This window comes from Protopterus annectens, chromosome 4.part0 (genome assembly GCF_019279795.1).
Source record: "Protopterus annectens isolate FY-2018-M chromosome 4.part0, PAN1.0, whole genome shotgun sequence".
In the NCBI taxonomy this organism is placed as follows: Eukaryota; Metazoa; Chordata; order Ceratodontiformes; family Protopteridae; genus Protopterus; species Protopterus annectens.
In genome coordinates this window covers 866673744-866696086 of record NC_056733.1, presented here as the reverse complement: position 1 = coordinate 866696086, position 22343 = coordinate 866673744, and the positions used below count along the sequence as shown (strand labels likewise).

Here is a 22343-nt window from a genome sequence, read left to right as displayed (position 1 = left end):
CCACTTACTAAAGCTCGAGAGCTAATTTTACCAGCTCGAGGCAACCCTATATCCCATGATGCAAGGCTAAGACTACCCGGATCTCGTTTGGTAGCTAAGGAAAATATGCAATACATTCCTCCAACTGAAGAAGAGGAGGAAGAGGTAATAATAGTAATAATGATAATAATAATAATCCCCCGAAAAAGATCAACCTAATCTAGTGACCCTAGAAAGCTGATTAGTTGGAAAAATTGGATTAAGCCTCTTAAGGGAAGAGGCACAATCTTCTCGGTCTGACCAGGTTAGGGGGATGGTGGGCGGGACGCAAGAAAGAAGGCGAGAGAAGACAACTAACATGGAACGTTATGGTAGGTACATAACTTCTTAATGTTAAGTTGCCAATCTCGCCTTCATTCTTGCTGGATGGGACCGCGTCCCTAGCACCTCTATCCTGGGTGGCTCAATGGAACAGACTCTTGAGAACGGTGGAACCAAAATTCGCTCTGTCTCTGGAGGCCAAGTCTAATTTGTAATGTGAAACAAAGGTATGAGGAGAGGCCCATGTGGCTGCTGCACAAATAGTGTCTATTGGAAGTCTAGCCTGAAAAGCTGTAGATGTAGCTAGAGCTCTGGTAGAATGGGCTTTTGGCCTAGAAATCAACTCTTTACCTCTGAGCTGATAAATGCAAGTAATCACAGAAGACAGCCATCTAGATAGAGTTACCTTGGATACTGGCAGGCCTTTCCTGTTCTCTGCATAGGATAAAAACAGTTGATCAGATTTCCTAAAATGTTTGGTTCTGTCCAGATAATATCTGAGTTGGCGGTGAACATCAAGATAATGTAGTTTTTGTTCCGCTCTATTAGAATAATTTGGGAAAAAAACTGGAAGATCAATGGATTGATTTAAGTTCATCTGCGATGCCACTTTGGGTAAGAAAGACGGATTAGTCCTTAGAGAAACTCTGTCTTTGTGGAAGATTAAGTAGGGAGGACGAATGCAGAGGGCATGAAGCTCAGATACTTTAATGGCGACTAGAAAGAGTGTCTTCCTAGAAAGAAATTTCAATGAACAGGCAGCCGCAGGTTCGAAAGGGGGAAGAATCAAGGATGTTAAAATTAAATTTAGATCCCACTGTGGTGGGGGGTCTCTAATCGGAGGTTTAAGTAAAAAAATACCTCTAAGGAATGCCTTGCAAAGTTTATGTGACATAATGTTGTGGTCCAACAAGCCTATATGAAAATTTGAAATGGCTGCCAGCTGAACTTTTACTGTGGAGGAAGAAGATCCTGAATGAAAAATCTCGGCTAGGAAGTCCAAGACCGAATGAATCGGAGCAGTATAGGGGTCTATATTCCTAGCTTTTGCCCAGAAGGAGAAACGTTGCCATTTACTAGTGTAAATCCTTCTGGTGGAAGATTTAAGGGAAGCTACTATGATATCCCGGACGGGATTAGAAATCATAGGAAGCCTGGCTAGGGATGGAAGCAGAGCAACCAAGCAGTGAGGTTGAGAGAAGGTATGGATTGGTGCAGCTGCCCAGACTGGTGGGTCAGAAGATCTGGAACCGGGTCCAGATGCCATGGCTGTACCAAAAGATAACGATGTAGGAACGGAAACCATATCTGTCGAGGCCAATAAGGGGCAATGAGAATCAACTTGGCTCTCAAGGCGGTTGCTTTCTGAATTACTTGTGGTATCAGAGGAAAGGGAGGAAAGGCATAAAGAAGTCCCCGGGGCCAATCTTGGGTTAGAGCGTCTCTGGGGGGATGGCCTGGAAGGGGAAGAGAGAGAGAGAAGTCGTCGGGGCATTTGCTGTTTTGAGGTGTAGCAAAAAGGTCGCAAGGAAGGCCCCACCTTCTGAAAAATCTCTTCCGTGTCAGATTGTTTGAGAGACCACTCGTGAGGCATGAGAATAGCTCTGCTCAACCTGTCCGCTATGATGTTGGATTTCCCGGGGATATGCGTTGCTATCAGAAACCGCTGAGAAGAGATTGCCCACTGCCAAAGTCTGAGAGCCTCTCGACACAGTGGATAGGATTTGGTTCCGCCCTGCTTGTTGATATACCACAATACGGACATATTGTCCGTTTGGACTGCAATAGTTCCCAGGGGAAGAGAGTCGTTGAGGGCTTGCAACGTTAAAAGCACTGCTCTCATCTCCAGGACATTTATGTGCAGGTGGCATTCGAAAGGTTGCCAAGTGCCATGGACCATCCTGCTCTGATAATGCCCCCCCCCACCCGATCAGGGAGGCGTCCGATGTAACCGTGGTGACCGGGGCGGGAGGAACAAAGGGTCTGCCCTGATGGACTTGAGGGGACAATATCCACCAGGTCAGAGTTATTATGATCCTGTGACGCATGGGAAGTTGTTGAAAGGACCATTGGGCGAACAGCATCCATTGTAGAAGACGCATGTAAAAGCGGGCAAGGGGAAGAAGTGTTATGGCGGTCGCCATAAGACCAAATACTTTCAGAGCAAATCTGGCCTGAATTTTGTTGCTGAGAAGAATCACATGGACGTGATTTTGAATGTCCAAGATCCTTTGGCCTGTTAACTTTGCTGAAAGTTGTACGGTCTCCAATTTGGCGCCTATAAAAGTAATAGATTGACAAGGCGACAAGGCAGATTTTTCGAAATTTATAGAAATCCCTAGCCCTCTGCAAATGTGAATGGTGTAATCTCTGGCTTGAAGAAGTTGATGCCTGGTGGTGGCAGTGAGGAGCCAGTCATCTAGATATGGAAACACCTGGAATCCTTGATGTCTCAGGTGAGCCGTAACCGCTGCCATACATTTGGTGAACACTCTGGGGGCTGTAGTGAGTCCAAATGGCAGGGCTCTGAATTGGAAGTGACTGGTCCCCAGCCGGAGAAACCTTCTGGAGCGCCTGTGAATTTTTATGTGATAGTACGCATCCTGAAGATCTACCGAGCACATCCAATTGTCCTTGCCCAGAAAGGGTAGAATGGACTGAAGCGTGACCATCCGGAACCTTGTTTTCTTTACAAACTTGTTTAGTTTGCTGAGATCTAATATTGGTCTCCAGTCCCCTGTCTTTTTTGGTACTAAAAAGAACCTTGAGTAGATACCGGATCCTATTTGGTCTGCTGGGACTGGCTGGATGGCTCTTTTTGCTAGCAGTTTTGAAATCTCTGGTACTGCTAGTTCCCTTAGACCGGGTGGAATGTCTGGAAGGGTTCCCTTTTGCTGAACTGGGGTTTGAATAAAGGGAATTTTATAACCCTCTGATATGATCGACTGTACCCATTTGTCTTGAGAAAGGGAAAGCCAGGCTTTTGGGTACAGCGATAATCTTCCCCCGACTGCCTCAGAAGGTGGACAATCGGGCAACATCTCAGGGATGCTGGAAGGGTTTGTCAGAGAGAGGCTCCCTGCTACCCTGATTCTGCGGACCCCTTCTGCCTCTAGGGCGGCGTCTGTTGTTGTTACCCCCTCTGCCTCTGGGGGTAAACTGACCTCGTGCGTCAGGCGTGACTCCTTGAGATTTGCGGAACCACATTTTCCCTCCCTTCTGACCTTTTGGGTAAGGTCTTGAAGGGGTGGAGAAACAGACTCCTATGGCAGAAAGAGTCTTGCCATCTTGTTCGCATCTAGTTAAGGTGTCTTTCACTTGAGGTCCGAACAAAGTCGAGCCATCAAAGGGAGAGTTTGTGAAGGACGCCTTGAAGGGATCTACAAAATTACAAAGCCGCATCCAGGACTGATGCCTTAAAGCCACTCCTGTGCCTGCGGCCCTACTCGCTCCATCGGCTGCATATGAAATGAGCCGCATGGAGGAGTTAACAATGGAGTTTAGGATTCCTAGCTGTGAGTTAATTTTATCCTGGGACCCAGCAGCTGACGGATCCTGTAAAACTTCTCCCAACTCTTTAAGAGCATCTCTTTGAAGGCGGGTGAAGTGACACAAGTAGTTCAGCGATCGCATGGCAAAGGTTGCTGAAGAAAAAATCCACTTGCCGTACCTATCCATAGTCCTAGAATCCTTGTTAGGAGGATGGACAGGTACTGAAGGATCAGCTAGTTCCTTCTTGGTGGCTGCAGCCACCACCATGGCATCAACCGGGACACCTTTTGTCAAATATTGCCTATCAGGTGGGGCCGTAATGAATTTAAAAGGCCTCCGAGGAATGGGTTCCACCGAATCCGGGGCCATCCACGCCTTCCGAGCCACCACGTCCATAAGAGGGTCGAAAGGCGGAGACACCCAGGAGGTGGAGGGTCGAGACCCGAACGCCTCCAGGTATACTGACTCGTCCTCGGAAGGATTAAGGGAAGGCCAGTTCCCCCTCTGCTTAAGGAGTTCAAGGATGTCTGAGAAAGAGACATACTCAGAGGGGGACCTTGGGGATCCCTCTGACTCATCCAAGTCAGTATCAGATGTAATAGACTCGGGGGAGTCTAGATGATTCCTCTTACATGTCCTCTTACGCGGAGGTTCACCTGACGGGTCAGGAGAAGCCTCGGAACAGGAAGATATTCCCAATGGGGAAACCTGAGGCGTTGGATCTCTGGGTCCGGGAGCAAGAGAGTGGGAAGAGACGTCAGCAGGCACTGTAGTGGGAGGAGCTGATGGAACTGACAGTTGACTATGCCCAGGGGCTAGTACACTCCTCATCACCTCGAAGGCTCCCCCGTCAGAGAGGCCAGAAGGCTCCCACTCCGAAGAGATAGGAACTCCAGGCCGCGCCGACAGGGACGGCTCCGAGGCCGATGTCGGGGCTGAGCTCACCAGCGCCGAAGCTCCGAGAGGGAGAACGGGGTCGGACAAGGGTCCGATGCCACTCGCACCCTCGGAGCAGACGAGAGAGACCAGATGCCCGGATCCCTCCAATGAAGGCCTCAAGGAGGAAATCAGAGCAGAGGACGACGGAGTCGAAGGGGGGGGGGTGGTATCAGCTCCGAAGTCACAACAGTCACGGCTCCGAGGAACTCCGGCTCCGAGCTCTGTAAGAGAGTCGAAGGAGGAATGTTAGATGGATGTGTGATAGCTACCGTCTGTTGAGACGGGCTATGGAGCATTTGGGCCAATGCCTGAGACTTTAATAGTCTACTCACCACTCTCCCAAGGTCGTGATCGGACAGTCTGGACGACCGAGAAGAACGGCTCCGATGGCTCGGCTCCGAGAGCAGGGGTGATCTCGGAGCGGAACGTATCGACTCCAACGAAGGGAATCGTGATCTCTTTTTTGAGATAGGTGGAGCCGAAAGAGCCGAGGATACGTCGGCTCCAGCCGGAGCCGACACTGAGTGCCCAGATTTAGCAGCATCAGCGCCGGATGGAGCCGATACTGTAACTTGTAATATAGAAGGATCGGCTCCGGCTTGACACTGAAGAAGAACCAGTAGCCGATGGCTTAGGACTTGAAGCCGAAGGCTTAACTGGTTTCAAGGGCTTCCCCGGAGCCGACTTAGTCGAGGAGCTCTCAGGCTTTAATAAGCCCCTCAATATTAATTTATTTCTGTGCTCCTGCAGGACTCTTGGGCTGAAGGCATGACAGATAGCACAAGAGTCCTGCAGGTGCAGAGGTCCCAGGCAGTAAACACAAGAAGTATGACCGTCTGTCAGAGACATCTTCTGACAGCACGAGTCACACTTCTTGAAGCCCGAGACCTTGTGTCCTTCGACATAGCTGTGTCGAGGAAACACCAAGTAATAAAAAGAAACACAGACACACACACAATAAACACCCAATCCAATAATAAAAAATTTAAACAGGGATACAACACACTCAAACGCCACACAGAATACCCGACAGAAAAAATTAGGAAAGGGGGAGGCTTAAGGCCTAACTTAGGGGAAGGGATAAAGAACTAGAAAAATAGGGAACACTAACGGGAATAGGGTTAAATTAACCGTTAAGTTTACACAACAACAAAGGTGACTAAAACTAAAGGGATGAGACTAAAAGTCTGAATTTGAAGAAACTTACCTGGAGCTGGTAAAAAAAGCACCTCAAGTTTAAAGCGGCAAACGAGATCTGGGTAGTCTTCGCCTTGCATCATGGGATATAGGGTTGCCTCGAGCTGGTAAAATTAGCTCTCGAGCTTTAGTAAGTGGCCGAGTCGGAGCCGAGGATCGGCTCCGAACCCATCCAGCAAGAATGAAGGTGAGATTGACAACTTAACATTCCCCTTTACAACACACTGGATAACTAGCTGGCTCATGGATAAGATCAAAGAAATTATGATCAGTGAGACCACCTCCACAAAGAGGCCTGTCAACAGCTGAGTCCTTCAGGACTCTGTGCTGGGTCTACTCCTCTTTGGCATCTAGTTCTCGGATGTCAAAGGCCTCTATCTAACCAAGTTTGCAGATGACTGCAAACTGGCAGCACTGACTGAATCCACCAAGATAAGAGCACACTTCAGGAAGGTCTAACGCTAACACTTCATGACAAAGCCATGGCTTAAAACTCAAAAAAAATATTCTAGTACCTTTTGGGAAGTCGGCCATCCCAGGTAACTAGATTGTCAATAAAATACTCCTAAAAGTTGATTCACTAGTTAGAGATCTGGAAACTCATGCAGATAATAACCTAGCTTCAACCAACAAGTGCCCGAGGTAGTAAAAAAAATCTTGTATGTTGCTCAACTTACAAGCACGGGCATGGCATCTAGGTCCAGAGGGATCATCGTACCACTGTACTCAGCCCTCATCAGATCCATCACAGAATATAATGGCCCCTTTGGTATGGACTTGACCAGACACATACAGTAACTAGAATGTCCACAGAGGTTCCTTACAAAAAGAACACGGGGAGTAAACACAATGACCTACGCTGATTGCCTCAAAACTCTGTCTCTTTACTCAGTATCACACAGACTTATGAGAGGTGATCTTTGCATGGAGTATAAGGCATCCATGGACCCTGTGTTTTGATGAACCTTTTGGACATCCAAAAAACAAAACTGGATCAAAAGACCTAAATTTTGCTTGCTACATAAATAAGACATGGTTTAGAGAGAGACGTTTCTCAGCAAATTCCTATTCTCTGAAACAGAGTCACTATCCATGTGAAGTAGAGTTCCTCCCTGCCACTCCCAAAAACCTTCTCTCTCATTTCTGCTCTGCATACCTGATCCCAGAGGACTACATGTCTGTATATGCCTCCATTCTTCATTATCTCTACTGTACACACTCCAAGTGGCTTTTGCCTACCCTTACAGAGCAACTCCACCCATTCATCTCACCACGTTCATTTAATCTTTTCAATTAACCTGAATAATCTCTGGAAACAGGTCTCAGAAGAGCTCTAAAAAAGGACAATGCTAAACTCTTACAACCCTTTTCAATTTACTACAACCTCCTATATACTGTGACTGCCTTTTTTTCAGTATGTCAAGCTGTTCTAAAGTGTTAAGCCTCCCCATCCCTGGTCTTCGCATTTCCCCATTCCCATCATACCCCAAGCTATTATCTCAGTCTACCTGTAGTCTGGTGTGTTTTTTTTTTTTTTGTGTTTGCTTTTTTTTTTGGGGGGGGGGGGCCCAATTGCCTCAGTTTTTTTTTTTTTGTTTGTTTTTTTACAGGAGGAGACAGATACGCAAACTGAAAATGAATGGATTAGGGAAATATTCTGTAAAATGGTAATGTCAGAAAACAAAATGGGAGAGGTTTTTGAGATGCTGACAAACACAGGGATGTGGTAAAAGGAATCTCATGGAGTACGGTCCTGGGCCACTGCATTTCACCATCCTTGTTTGAGACAATACAAAGGGCACCAACAAAAACATCCGTTTAAATCCTACTAACAAGTGGAGTAGTAGGAAATAAGTGTCATTTATTAATTATCTAAATAGACTAGCAGTCTAATCTGCAATCTATCAACCCAAGTGCAATGCAGGGAAGTGAAAGCTACTCCACACAGAGTTAAACAACACCAAATTGAAATACCACATTTTATTTGTAAGCAATTCATTACTGGGACAGTTCATCTTGGCAGAAACCATTTTTCAACAGAGGTCCAGGAAGAAAAGCTCCACAACAGCACAAAATGAGACAAAACAATACAAAACCATGAAAACACAAACAGAACATACAAAAGCAAAAACATACTTTCATACAATACTTACAATACAGTGTAACAGGAAAGACATATGATTGGATTTGAAAGAGAACACACAAGAAAAAGATACAATACAGTGACAGTAACAGCAGAAATTAACCATGAAGATAACCATGAAAAAAGCGGTGTTCCATTGTAAAAAGAAATCGGTATGTACCAGATTGAAGAGACAGGAAGGCTGCAATATCACACTACAGTTCTCTTCAGGTCATAAAAGCAGTGCTTTGTTTAGTTTTGGAGTCTTGCAAATGAAGGTAAAGAAAGTTATTTGAAACATCATATGCAAGCAACTAGAGTGGTAAAAATAAAGGGGAAAATCAGTCAATACAAAGATGTTGAAAAAGCTAAACCTTTCCACACGAAGTAAAATGAAAGGGAAAACATGGAAATTAATATCAACAGAATGGGTGGATGCGTTTCATACTTTCTGATAAGCTACTTAAAGGTCGAGGACCATCATAATGCAGGCTGCAAGGTCAGAGTAGACATTCAAACCAAAGTAGTTATCCAAAAACCTTCTTGGAATGATTGTAGTGAGTTACATTTCCTTACTTGTAATGAAATTGTTCCAAGATCTCACAGCACTTTGGGTGATAAACCCTCATCTAAAAGTGGTTCTGCATTTTGCCATTTGAAAAGTATCATTTTTCCCATGAGAAGTTTGCCCAGATTGCTGCAAGTCAATACTGAACAAAAGGTTACATTTATTTTTCATATAGATTTTTTCTTTTATGAAAGCATTACTTCATCATGAAGCACATGATATGCTACGTACAGTCTGCCACATAAATGAAAGTTATGTACTCACCATAACGACACATCCATGCTGTTCTATTTTCATCTGGTTCAACTGTTGAAACTCTGATCAGAAACAGATCTGGTCTCAGCACTTTTAAACCTTCTGATCCAGGGCTCTAACTCCTCTCCTACCCATAACTCCCTATCCTTCATCAAAATACCTCTGATCGAGTTTGCCTAACTTAAGATTATGTTGCATCTTTCGGCTTTTCCCGGTTAGGGGTCGCCACTGTGGAACTCCGGTCCGCTAATGATTGGCAGCAGATTTTTACGTACCGAGTTGCCAGCCCTGACGTACAACCTTCAACGAAGGTACGCCCATTCACGCATGTCTCCACACAGAAGACGCTTTAGCTGAGAATCGAACAGGACAACGTCTAACTGTGAGGCGACAACGCTACCGCAGCAGATTATATGCTTCCAATATTAAGATCCAATTAAAGACTATGTTCAATACAAAAAAAGGTGGTCCCATGTGAAGAAAAAGAATGAACCTGTTGAGGTGTCAGCAAGACTCCTCTAGAGTGCCATTCATTCTTAAAGGTACAGGAGGTGTCAGTTTGGAAGGGGGAAGGAGGAAGAGATGTTAAACCAGGCAAAAATAGGGCAGAGCGGATCTACTGTTACGGTGAGTGCATAACTTTTGTATCCGAAGTTGTCCATTTTTTGTCTGATTCAACTGTTGGGACAGATTCCCTAGTTACCAGTTTGTCTGGGTGGTAATAAGGAAGGGCATTCCTGAGAACAGCAGACCAAAACAGGAGAGCTGGGTTGTACATCCAACTTATAGTAAGACACAAAAGGTATGGACAGCAAACCAGGAGGCAGCAGCACAAATCTCATCAATTGGAAAATTGTGTTGAAAAACTGTAGAAGTTACCACTGCCCTTGTCATGTGAGCCATTTTTTTTTTTTTAGTTAATGGTAATCCCAATTTGTCATAAACAAAAATACAATTCAAAAGCTTATCAACGGACCTGAATTCTGGAATCTTTAGTTCTGTGCAAATAGGACCTAAATTGTCTGTGAACATCAAGCAAATGCAATGTACAGCCTCCCTTATTTGAAAACTTCAGCAAGAAATCCAATAGACTGATAGACCAGTTTATACTGAATTCAGATGCCACCTTCCAAATAAAGGATGAATTCAGTTTTAGAAAAACCCTGTCTTTATGAAAAGATAGATATGGTGGTTTGCATGAAAGAATTTCAGTGGTGCAGGCTCTTTTTGCAGAAGTAACTGCTACCAAAAACATTGCCTTCCAAGTTAAGAACTTTAAGTCTACAGAAACTGCTGGCTCAAAAGGAGGCTGTGTAACAGCTTGAAGCATCCCAGTAATATCCCATGGAGGAACTGTGTTCCTTACGAGTGGGCAAAGAAAAAGTTCCTCTAAGAAAAGCCTTAGATACCCTTAAAGATTCTGCAGGAGTCCAATTGCCCTACATGAAAAATAGACATGGCTGCAAGCTGTACTTTGTAGAAAAGCTAAAAGCTTTTTGGAACAATGCTTACAAATACTCTAAAAGGAAGGAAGGGGTGCAGAATAAGGATCGAAACCCTTTTCTATATTCCAAAATAAATATATTTTCCATTTACTTTGACATATCTTCCTGGTGCTAGACTTCTGTAAAGCCATCAGGATATGTACTACGTTATCAAAAAAAGCTGGCTTCTATGGCTATCATTAGAACTGAAGGAAGCAAATAAAATGTCTTACCATAACGTTCCATCTGTGTTGTAGATCTTTGTTCATTCATTACTATTAGGACCTCGGTTCCATCCACGGAGCAGATAAGGCCATTTCCAAGCACGCGTCAGCCAAAAACTCTCAGCTAATACATACCCATAATGTTCCTCTCCTAGTTACTCCAGATCGAGTTTGCCCATCCCTATACAATAGATGTAGTAATAGAAAAAATAGTAGAAGGCTCTGTCTGAGCAAATACCCTAACCAGGAGTTCCTAAAGTCCACCAGGAGTCCAGGCAGGGTAAAGGAGGGCTGGAAGTAATGAATGAACAAAGATCTACAACACAGATGGTACATTCTGGTAAGACAACTTCTTTATTTGATGTTGTAAATATTTGTTCATTAATTACCATTAGGATCGAGTCCCCAGCTACTGGAGTCCTGGGTGGCCCTAAGGAAGGATATTCCTGAGCACCACAGAACCAAAAGATGCTCATCCCCTGGAGGCCAAATCCAATTTGTAATGAGAGATAAAGGTATGAGGTCTTACCCAAGTGGCTGCTGCGCAGATATCATCCACAGAGGCTCTGGAATGAAATGCTACAGAAGTAGCCACAGATCTGGTAGAATGAGCCTTTATTCTGGAAGGTAAAGACAGCTTATTCTGTTGGTAGATAAAGGTAACAACATTTCTAAGCCAGGAGGATAAAGTCACTTTGGAAACAGATTTACCCAGTCTGGGTCCTGCAAAGGCCACAAACAATTGATCTGTTTTCCTGAAAGATTTAGTCCTGTCCAAACAACAACGAAGCAGGCGATGCACATCAAGGGTGTACAAAAGAATGCTGAGGGAAGAAAACTGGCAGGTCAATAGATTGGTTAATAGAAAAACCAGAAATGACCTTGGGCAAGAAATAAGGGTCAGTACGAAGGGACACCCTATCCATGTGGAAGATCAAGTAAGGTCTCTTGAAACTCAAGGCCTGCAGCTCAGATACTCTTCTTGCTGAGGTAAGTGCTACTAGAAGTAAGGTTTTCCATGACAAAAATTTTAAATCACATGAATCAAAGGGCTCGAAAGTAGGACCTGTGAGAAACTGAAGTACCAAAGTCAAGTCCCAGAGTTCTAAGGGAGGCTTGACTAGAAGTTTAACATGTAATACTCCTTTCAAAACAGTCTTGCATAGGCAGTGTGACATAACTGAAGAATTATCATCAAGCCCATTATGAAAACTGGCGACAGCTGCTAAATGTACAATGATCATCGATGCTGAGGCTCTCGCAGGTAAAAGAGTAGTCAGGTATTGTAGGATCTAATGAATAGGCATAGAGAAAGGGTCCAAGTTCTGATCTTTGGCCCAAATAGAGAACCTAGTCCATTTACTAGAATAAACTTTCCTGGTGGGAATCAAGGTGGTTCCTCTTGCACCGTTTCTTCTGGGGTGGCTCTTCTGAGGAGGACTCCGGAGAAGGGGTTCCCTTCAAAGGGGGTTCTTGTGACTCCCATGCCCGGGATCCCAAAATAGAGGGTTGGGAGAGGTACATGCTGGGGGAGGGGTTCCGATACTGATGTCATTGGTGCTGACTCTGAAGGTTCCCTTCAAAGGGGGTTCTTGTGACTCCCGTGCCCAGGGTCCCAAAATAGAGGGTTAGGAGAGGTGCATGCTGGGGGAGGGGTTCTGATACTGATGTCATTGGTGCTGACTGCGAGCCTTCGAAGTGAAGGACCCCTCTCCATCACCTGGACAGCAGACCTGCCCGAGGAGGTATGGCAGCCCAGAACCAGGAAGGACAACCTCGGAACTAGGGTCACACCCCGCCCTGAGGAGCCTACCTCCAGGTGAGGAGCTCCGAGAGGACTGGATGCCGGAGCCGTGGACATAGACGGCACCAGCAAGAAAACAGGCGCTGGGCTAGGTACCAATGTACGGATGGTCCAAGCACTGCTCTGAGAGAGCATCAGCTCCACCGGAGCCGATGTAGCAAGGGTGGTCGGTGTCAGGGGAAACACTGCTGTCGGGAGTCGAGACAGTATGCACCGGAGTGGACATCGGTATGGAGATCTCCAGGATCTGGGTAGAGGCTGGAGGAGGATAAACAGGGGAAGCTGTAGTAAAAGATTCCAAGCCAAGAGGGACGGAAGGTCTAGCTGGAATGGGCAATCCCCTAGCTGCCAGAACATGGTCCACACCCCGCACTAGATCTAATTCAGAAAAAACTTCTAGTGGATCGAAAGGAGGCTGCTGAAAGAGAAACAGGCCCTTCTATAAAGGGGCTAAACCTCTGCCCCAAAAAAGGGTCGTAAATTGGAGAGTATCTTGTCCTTGGCAGGTATTCGGGTTTTGGAGCAGATGGAGCTGAAAAAACTGTCGGCACCATGGCCGGGGATGGTGCCGAAGCAGGTACAGTCATCGGAGCCAACGTCAGATCCAAGGACGGCACTGAAGTCAGTGGTGCCGAGGTGGAACTGAAATAGGGGTGAATATCATGGACGGCACCCGAGGGAGAAGATACACAGCCTGGTGCCGAAGAGGTCTGCGCAGGCGAAGCACAGAGCCGACTCTGTTCCGTAACTGACGGAGATGCAGGAACCAAGTGACTCATTTTTCCTTATGTTTTTTGGTCTTTGGAGGGGGTGAGACCACTGACCCAGATAGAGCCTCCGAAAAAGGTGTCTTGATTAAACCTTTTAAAATAAAAGTTTAATTTTTACGTTCTGCTAGTGTACGATTACTAAAACTAACGCAAATGTCACAGTCAGCTTTAATATGATCCACGCCCAAACAGTAGACACAACGAACATGTGTATCCGAGTTAGGCATCTTACACCCACACTTGTCACACTGTTTAAACTCCAACTTAGCTTTGTCTGACATAGTAAGGCAACAAGGTTATCCTATAGAAAAAACAAAATAAGGGAGAAAAGGTGAGAGAATACCAATGATGGTATTTAAAAAATACCACAAGCGGTAAGGAAGGGCCTGTCAATGGCAGGAGAGAGGGACAGTACCAATACTGGTAGAAATTAAATTACCAAAGTAAAGGGTAGGGAATAGAATTAGGTTATAGGCGACAGTGAGAAAAAGGCTAAATTGACTAAAAAAATAAACAATTTTGAAGAGAAACTGTCTTAAAAATAACAATTTTCTACTTAGCTTTGAGAGAGATGGCTAGCACGTTTGACTAGAAGAACGGCAAACAAGATCTGGAATAACTAGGAGAGGGGCATTATGGATAGGTCTTAGCTGAGAGTTTTTGGCTGGTGCGAGCTTGGAAACGGCCATATCGGATCCGAGGACAAACAGAGGTCCTAACAGTAATTAATGAACAAAGATTTACAACATCAGATGGTTAATTAAAAGGTTTCTGGGTCTGGGAGAGGACACCTGGATAGAAAACCTGGGCTGCAACTTAGTGCCAGAAAGGACATAGGGAGTGAGACCAAAGATATGGGAACCTGACTTGCCAAAGCCAATAAGGGGCAATGAGGAGTACTTTCACTTTGCACCTTCTGGCTTTCTGAGTAAATTTCATGACAAGTAGAAATGGGGAAAGATGTACAGGAGAACCTTGGGGCCAAATGTGGATCACAGCACCCCTCAATGACTAACCCTGTGGAATAATTAAGGCGAAGTAACTGCTGCACTTGTTTAAATGGAATGCAAACAGGTGAGAGCAAAGTTGGCCTCAGCAGTGGAAGATTTTGTTCACCACCATGACATGTACGGGGGGGGGGGGGGGGGGCTTAGTGAGTTCTATCCTTTGGTGCTGCCAAAATCTTGTCCGGTTTCTTGGGAAATGGTTCTGCTGCATCAGGCTCCTTCTAGGCCCTCCCACCACCAAATCAAAGATGGCATGGTGTGGTGAGAACCACCCAGGCAGAGAAGAGCCAGTTCCAAAAAAAAAAACAGATTCTTCTGAGGAAGGTATATCAGTAGACCATCCCCCTTTCTGCTTCATCAATTTTAGGATTTTGCCAAAGGACTCACCTCTGAAGGGGGATCTAAGAGAACCCTCCCCTTCATCCAAATCTGTATCTTCCATGACAGACTGATAGTGAGGAAAGGTGCAAAGCACCAGCTAAAGCTACAAGAAAATAAGAATCGGGAAAATTATCTTTGAAGAGAAACTTATCACAAAGAGGAGATCAGAGCCCTTGCAACTGTTTGGTTCAGGTGGCAAATGAGATTGAGGCATTTTGATGAAGGAAGGGGAATTATGGATAGGGGAGGAGTAAGTGCCCTGGATCCAAAGATTTAAAGACGCTGAGAATGGATCATTGTCAGATTTGAGTCCCAACAGTTGAATCAAACAAAAAAATCAGACCCAGCGATAATTTCTAAGTTTAGCTTAAAGTTCCTGACACACGACTGTCCTGCACTCCATAAATTATTTTAATAAAATTTCTTTGAACGCTTTCTAATATGGAGAGATTACCTCATGAATATGTACAAACTAAAGAAAAATGCAACAGAGGTTCCTCACAAACAAAATAGTGAAAATACCATGAACTATGGGGAGAGAGTAAAGGTAGAGAACTTTTAGTCTACTACCAGCTCTTAAGGAGTGACCTACACCTGACCTACAAGGCACTCACAAATCCAGCCCTGATGGAGATGCTACACACATCCACAAGTCAAACAGCACAAGGGTCACATGATCTATACATAGTCAGTGACTCAAACAAAACATGCTGAAAAGACAAATGTGTCACAATCGCCCCTTCTTTAGAACAGGCTTCCTACTGACATTAAGCAGAGCCCTTTCCTGGTCCTCTTTAAACTCAGTTTGGAGCAATGGATGGGGATTCGCAAATTCACACCTGGGGTGGTGCCTACGTCTCTTATGTACAGTGGCAGTTTGTAAGATACTGAATGCACAGGCACAAATCCATGCTATCCAAGGGTCCATATATTGGGTAAAAAATTGGGTTATATTGGCTAGGCTTGTAAGGTCCCTTAAGCTGTTAGCCTAGTAATCTCCTATGATCCCAAGAAACAGATAAGGTCAAAAAGTTTCTCAGAAGAAGGCCTGTTACATGCATGCCCTTTGCCTTAACAACATATGCCTTTTATACACACTAAGGTCTCTGTAATTAGTCATTTCCTATATAAAACACTACATCCTAAAATAAATATTGTATTTTGGTCATTTCAGACATGAGCAGAATATCAATCCATGTAAGAGTTGTGTTAAGACACATTTTATTTAACCATTTAAATAGTTCAGACACATAGGAATTGAAAGCTAAATAACCTGATAATGCTGTTAACAATGCTTCAATTGTAATGTCATCAGCATATTCAAATACACAAAACATCATAAATACACAAAACATCACAAAGTGTACTAGTATAAGGCCTTATAAAGACCCCTGTAGAACACCAATAGCAATCTCTGACCAGTTTGAAAAGTTGCCATGAGCTTGAACACAGTGACATCTATGTCTAAGCCAACATCTACACCATTCAAAAATAAAAAGATTGATCTGATGCTTTACTAAGGAATTATCATTGAATAAGGAATATTTTAACAGCATTTGGATTTATTTAAATTGCAACCCCAACACTAAAACCATATCCAAAGTTTCACTAACAGTTTCACAAAATCCAAAGTAGTTCTTTTCCATATAAAACCATGTTGTTTTAAGATCAGTAAGTGCTAAGCAATTCTCATGGATGTTTAGAAGTGGTAATAAACACCTCTCAAAACCCTTGCCCAAAAGTGATGTCAGACATATTGGCCAATAACAGTATTGTCAAAAGATCCACTCTTATTTGGAACATTACTGGAATGGTCACGAACAACAAGATAATGAGGATAAAGGGTGTGTCAGATGGTTGGAAAGGTTATGAACGAAACAACCCGGTATAGTGTCAGGCCAGCACCGCTGTTCTTTGTAACCATATTTACAGCAGATTTCATCATATTCTCTGTGACTGACATGAAGTATGACATTTATCGGTTTACCTTTACAAGGTCGCAAACAAAATATGCAAGCAGGCAAATATCCGACTCACATAGTCAGAAACTGTACTTTCAAATGTTTAAAACAGCAAAAATGCTGATCAACGAATTCGGCATTCCAGAAATGTCGAATGTTTCTGAAACACCCGACATTTCCGGATGTTTCCAAACACAGTCATGCAGGGGGGGCAAATCCCCCTGCAAGCCCCATGTTAGGGGCAAGCCCCCCCCCCCGCTAATGTACTAACTCTGAGATTGCACTACGGTGAGGGAAGGGGTACATGTTCCGATTCCCAATGTAGTGCAATCTGCACTCTGAATTGCCAAATTCACATGAGCAAATGCATACTGGCATTTGCTCAACTGTGAATTCGGCAATTCAGTGTCGGCATTCCCAACTTTTGAAATTGTGCTTTCGTACATCTGCTCTTCAACAATATGAAGGTAAAGCGATTTATCTGGGATTAAGATTTCACCAAAAGCTACAAATGGTAAACTAGTCTTTAAAATTTCGGCTATTTCAGAAGAATTAAAAAGAATTGTACCCTCATTTAAAATAGGACCAAGTATATTGTTGAGTTTCTGACATAACTATAAAAGTTTTTATGGTCAGCATTCTTAGTCAGTGACTCTTCGTAAGCAGTTTTGGATGTTTTAATTTGATTTTTCAATAAATCTACAAAATGTTAAATGTTTTCTTTAAGGAGCTTGAAGCAAATAATTTACATAATTTGTGGCTTATATTATTAGTTACCAATTTAATTGGTTTCTTATTCCACCATGCTAGTGAAATCCATTTTGACCAGTTAATCTAACCTTTTTGCACTTACTTAATAGCTGTAAGGATTTGCCCTTAAACAACTGTGAAGTTGCTAATGGCAAAAATGGAGCTTCATTGTTCCAATCTACGTCTTTAATTTCTTCAAAAAGCATCACTAATCCTTGAGAAGTCATAACCATTAAAGTACTAATAAATGAACTGGCAGTAAATTCGAAAGTCAGGTATTAAAAGATTAAAAATGAAAAGGTGGGGACATTGCATTCCGACTGAGGGCACACGCACATACCGACATCATAAAATCTTTTTTTCACCGAAAGTGTAGTGGCATCGTATTTCATGTTAGGACTGGACACACAAAGTCCAATGATTTTTTTCAAAAGTGCCTAAGATAAGTTAAGGACCAGGGGAAAAGCATAATTAGGGCCAGCTACAGGCTAATCATTGCTAAAATGTGGCAGACTATGTAAGCAGTCATTTTTTTTTTCTGTCATCAGTATGAAACGTACAGTTCACAGCCTGTCAGTATCTTTTATATCCAGCAGCTTCATCGATCACTGTATTAATCGTGCTGTCATCTACAGTTTATCTTGTTCCTCAGCTCTTGGACAAATATCCAATTATTACCAGATGCACTGGAACTCATATACTCAACACTTCAGCATCTCAAATCAATATGCTGCTTCTGTTCTGACCAAGACTTCCAGTACCTATTTAGCCTTGGCCTCTAACCAAACTTTTTCCACTTTTAAAAATATTTTCTTGACTTCATTTTCCATGTTGACCATTTTTACACTTTGTCAGAAAAAAATGTTTAAAACAAGCAATACTTTATGAAATGCAGGTCAACATTTCTTTGCTTTGGAAATAATTTGGCTATCACACATCAGATAGTTCAGGGTACAAAACAGCCCCCCAATAACAGTTTCAGTCTATGACCTAGTAATAACACATTTTACAAATAAGTACACAGTAATCACGGCACATTGTATAATATCAATAACAAAGTAGTCTGAAACAAAAACTGTGCAAATGTCAATAAAAAAACAGCAGTTACGCCATAAACACTGTTATAAGCAACTAAAAAAGGCACAGTGTATCTTTGAAAACCCTATTTACAATGCACACATTGACCCGGAGCTGTTCGAAGATTAGCTAATCAGGCCCCAACATATTTGACTGCAGCAATATCAGACTCATGGACTTAAACTGGTAGCCCACTTGCCTCTGAGGTTATAAGGTCAAAGAACTCTAGTTCTAAACCCACACCAGATACTTGGATTCTCTTCCCAATACGGATACAACTGTGCAAAAGTAAGAGGGAGTGGTTACCTAGACACCATTATTCAGACAGAAAATGTTAAACTATTTCTATTAATTTAAAAAATAGAGAGAACACATTACAAATCCATCCCTCTCACACTTAATCATTTATAAAAGACTATAGCATTTCACCCACCAAACAAAAAGCCAAGCCATCTCAGTTATACAACAATGTACAAAGTCAGTGTCAATCCACATCTTAAACATAAAAATAGAACATCTTTCCCTCCAAATGCTCCATAATATACACATTACTTTAATATGCACATTATTTTATCATGTGAACTTTCAAAACAGAGCAACATTCATAGTACCCTTACTGAATCACTTTCACATTGATTTCTTGCAATCCTTTAATTTTACATTTAATACGGACCATCATTTTTTTTCTCGCTCAGAAAAATTCCAAGAAAAAAGTGCTCTCACGTTTTCAAAATAGTCCTTATTATCACAAACTTTCTCCACCCTCTGGTTTATATTCAGGCAAACTTTAACAATAATCCTGCCAAAAACAGTCATTAAAAAAACTTCCCATAATAACTGCAAATACAACCTCAGGTCCACCATGAAAACAGACAAGCCTAGTGAGACTAATCCAGCCATCAAAACATGCACACACTTACATAAATAAATCAAACACTTTCAAAAACGATGGCTCCAGCTTCAGCAGCTTGTGTTACATCCAATTCATAACAAATCCTAAAAGAAGTCATTAAATACTATTCAAGTCATTCCTGTGCCCAGTTCAGAATTTTTACAATACACCTGCCTCAACTTCCAATTAAAGACACCAGGCGTCAAGTTCTTACATATGCTTTCTCCATTACCGCCCACATTTTTTAAGGGTATTTTAAAATACGTCTGCCACTTTTGTTTATAGGTGCATGTACATTTCTGAAATAAATGTATTACTTACAAGGCAACTGGCATTCGCTATCCACTGCCACCCTTTCCAGTGTGCTGATCCTTTGATTATACTACTGCAAAGACTTGCAAATAATTTTATTAAAACTGCAAAATTCATTTATTTTCCACCAGGAAATTACATGAAATAAAAAATGCTCATGTACAGCAAATCCAAAAAAAACCACCTGCATCACAAAAACACAACAATGGGGATTTTCATACTCCATAGCACAACATATAGCATTTACATTATGCCACATTTTTATTACATCCATGCAAAACAAATAACATCCATCAAGCAATTAAAGAGGTCCGCAGTGTAGATTTAGTTTTTTTTTGTTACTGCTGCATTCAAAATCAGACATAAAAAAAATATCACTCACAACAGACATAAATAACTATGAAATGTACATGCAAATAAAAAAGCTTCAACTACTGTACTCAGACCCCTCAAAAAAGCTGAAATATTTTAACATTACACTTAAAGTGGCCCAATCACAAAAACCCACACTTCAAACGAATAAAAGTAAAATATACAAAAATCAAGATCAGGGATGCTACTGTAGGGAGTCATCAGTCCTAAATATAGACATAACATCTCTCAAACTACAAGAGACAGTGCGAACGTCAGTTATTATGTAACGCCTACACTGTACCAAAATAAATAATTTATTTCAAATTTGACTCTACGATTTTAATATAATGATATGAGAAACAGCGTTCAAGCAAAGTATTTTCCACTCATTAACAGATCATGCCATTAGCTGTCTCGCCATCCCAAAGGAGGCATTTAAAGAGCTAGGACTTAACAACATTTTGGTGTCACATACTAAACATAATGCTGGTACAGATCCACAATACCTCAGGATGCATCTGTTGGCAGTCCCGGACGTGAAACGTATCGGAGAACAAAAGTAAACTGAAAGTTTGCCATAGCTTATCAAAGTTTTCCTAGATTATGCGCACTATTATAGTACATCTTCATGAACAACGTCTTCTCCAAATAACAGAACAATAAAACAAATACAAACTATTTGCCGAATGATTTAAACTGTCAACAGTTTTACGGGGGGGGGGGGGGTGCAAGCAGTCCCCTCATCTACAGGACGGAGACCGTGTTGTATATCCTTGTAAACAGAGCGTACTGGAGAGGAGTCTGCAATACAGGGGAATATCAAGACTCCTTCACTGATAAACAAACAGCGGGGAACTCCTACAAACACAGGGCATCAGTTGTGCCTCTTCACCACTCGAGCTGCTCGTCCCAAGCAAAACAGATTCCCAGCTGGAGTACAGTATAAACTTTCTATCGACTATTCTGAGAGAGCAGACTTGGCACACAAAAAGACTACACAGAATGGACACTTTCCCACACCCAAAGCCAAAGTCAGAGATCTACTGAAACCCACCCCCAACTACCCCAACAGCTCCGGCTAGGGGAGCCAGGGCCGGAACTGTTCTTCCCTCACTCCTGTCTTTCTTACCTTGATAAGCTCCTGGCGTTGTTACTAACTGTCGACCCATCTACTGCAAGCACGTATCTTAACAAACCCACTAGATATGTGTCCGGTTGTGCCTCAGTCGACAGGTCGCATGAGAAACGTGGATATCCTACACAGTGAATCAGAAATCCTACATTGACAATACAGCAGGCACAACACTCAGAGAGACTGAGTCCCACTAAACGCAAGCGCAGTAGAAGACTTAGGTGCTGCACCACTTGCGCACGCGCGTAATTATTTTTTTCCCGAAATCTGCTCCTTTCGAATCGTATTAAAAAAAAAAACACTGAGTGTGTCACGTGATGTTAAGTAAGTGGAGGGAATGTTCTGATAAGGTTTTAATCTTTCAGTCGTTGCATTCCATAAAAGTGTAAAATAATGTAAGCAGTTTAAATGCAAATAGATGGTTCAACTACGTTTCAAGAAGTGGGCACCAGTTCAACTCTGTCCCGCTTTTCGAAAAATGTCAGGACTTTGCCTCGCATTTTTGGTCTGCTGCTGATAAAATTGCGGTTTCCTGGCAAATCCCTGACGATATAAGTTACTAAATAATAACATCATACCTCTCTGTCCAGATTTTCGCAGAATGTACAGATTTTTGTCTCATATTTTTTGGTCTGTTTCTCCAAAAATTGTGGTATTCTGGCAAATCATTGAGGACTAAAATCAGAAAATAATGACAGAAATCTCAGTTTTAGACTTCGAATCATTTATAAAATTCATGGTGATGCAAAATCTCTTATTCTATCAACTTTCTAAGTTTGTAAGAGTAATACTGTAAAATTATACCTATTTTTGAGCGTTTGCCCCCTCCCCCAACTATTTATGTTATGGCTTTGTCCAGATTTAGTGCTCTAAGCGATTGAGAGGTATGAATAACATAAATTTCAGTTATAGATCCCAAATACTCCAGAAAATGCTTGCTAATGCAAATCCTGTTGTTCTAGCAACTTTCTAAGTTTATAAGAGGAATATTTAAAATCTGGCCCTATTTTGGGCCATTGTACACCCCATTATTTTAGGTTTTGTCCAGAGTATTGCATTAAGAGGTTGAGAGGTATGACACCAAGCTTTGGAGCATATTTCTTTTCAAACCTTCTCTTGTCATCTACAGGAACTGGTGATTATTTTCCTGTCAGATAATTCTTTCACCACAGAGATGGTATATTGTCCAAATGGGTCAAGCAATATTCCGAAGTCATTTTCATTTTCTACTCTACTCACAGCCTTCTAGTGTTGATTCCACCTCATGTTCAAAATATCTACACATTCCAAATACTACCCCTATGACAGTGGAAGAAGGGTGT

General features: G+C 42.5%; 1 protein-coding gene across 1 annotated transcript in view; it reads right to left on the bottom strand.

Annotated features, from left to right (window-relative positions):
• SPECC1L (sperm antigen with calponin homology and coiled-coil domains 1 like) overlaps positions 1–21241 on the bottom strand; it is a 2326126-nt gene extending 2304885 nt beyond the window's left edge. Inside the window, exon 1 of the mRNA XM_044068824.1 lies at positions 21019–21241. The gene's annotated coding sequence lies outside the window, so the exon portion shown is untranslated. The remainder of the gene's footprint in view (positions 1–21018) is intronic.
• Positions 21242–22343: the final 1102 nt, after the last annotated feature.